The sequence below is a fragment of the Galeopterus variegatus genome, unplaced genomic scaffold, assembly GCF_000696425.1.
Source record: "Galeopterus variegatus unplaced genomic scaffold, G_variegatus-3.0.2 Scaffold48, whole genome shotgun sequence".
Classification (NCBI taxonomy): Eukaryota; Metazoa; Chordata; class Mammalia; order Dermoptera; family Cynocephalidae; genus Galeopterus; species Galeopterus variegatus.
The window spans coordinates 566,649-568,165 of record NW_007726159.1 but is presented as its reverse complement, the minus strand read 5'-3'; positions in this window follow the sequence as shown (position 1 = coordinate 568,165).

Here is a 1,517-nt window from a genome sequence, read left to right as displayed (position 1 = left end):
GGTGTATGTAAAATTGGCTTAAAAGATCCCCATGCTAGTTGTCAGTACAAACACAAATCCTACACCTAGGGGAAAAGGAAGTCAATAAGACGAGCAACTTCAAGTTGCTGTTTAAAGCGGGAGATCACTTTAGAGGAAGTTATTCCCAACAGGGGGTCTTTAAAGAGAACTAAAATTTGAAAAACAGCAACAAAATTGCAGCTATTCCAAGAAGGGCTAATTCTAGATGAAACAAATTCTTCATGTTACCTGTTAAAAACATCTTTTGGTTATATCCTTTTAGTTTTAAGATGTAGGAGGGTCTAGCATTGTAGGCCTTTGCAGTATATCACTCTTTGGGATACCCCTAATTACTTTTCTTGCTCTCTATATTTCACTGAGGTATACTAAAGACTGACAATAAAATAGAATATAAAATGTTTATACATTCTTTGTGTGTGTTTGCCACCAGTGTTGTTCATGTAAGAGAGAAATGAGTTTTCCCTGAATGATAGTCTAAGCTTTTAATGAGTTTGTGATTTGGCATAATTCCTTAAATCCTTTTGATGGAATACTCCTTAGGGGTTGGATTATAATTTGTAGAGGGTATCTTTCACAAATCAAGTTCCTTAATTAAATCAATTTATGAAATATAAGCAGGACAGTTATTCTAGGAAGTTTCTATGGGTTCAGAATCTCTATTGCCCAGGACACATTCTAGGATTTAACTCCATGTACCCTCTTAACTCTGCTTTTTAAAAACTGGGTACAGGATGGAACGTGCCACTGGGTGATTGGAGCAATGGATAGCATGTGAATGTTATAGCTGACTAGTTAGAATTTGTGACTTTTGGGCAATGAATGGCAGTTGAGGTAGGATTTTTTTGTTTAGAACCTGGAGGTTCAATCTATTTAATTACTCTTCATGAAACACCTTTGGAGTAAAGTTCACAGAATGAAATGCTAAACACCATTTCCATTTACTCAGCTGGTGTGAGTGTTACAGGAAGCTACTTACGAGCATTAAACACATTGATGTAAAAATAAAAGTTCACTTAAAACTTAAACCTAGAGCTCATTTTAACAATTTTATTACTTTAATTAGATTAAAATATATAATTTAACTAACTGTAAATAGTTAATTAATGGTGAATAAAATGTGGTCCCAAACAATGCTAAATAATCTCCCATATAATGAAGTAATTACACACAATAAAGAGAAATACATGAAGCAGACCCCACGTATTAGGATACTACACATTGCTTTAGGAATTATCCTTTCTCAGAGATAAGTTTGGTTGAAAGAATATACTTATGATCATTTTATTATTTCAAAGCTTGGTGAAAATCCTTGAAAGTAAAAGTTTCAAATGCATGGGTTGTTAGATTTGGTCTCCAGGCACAGAATTTATGTTATCAATAACACTTTCAGTTAATAGTGCTTTCCAAAAGAGAACTAATCAGTGATTCTATTAATGTTTCCATTTTTAAAGGGCTTTAAAATCAGTGACTGTATTAACCAATTTTCAAAGAACATC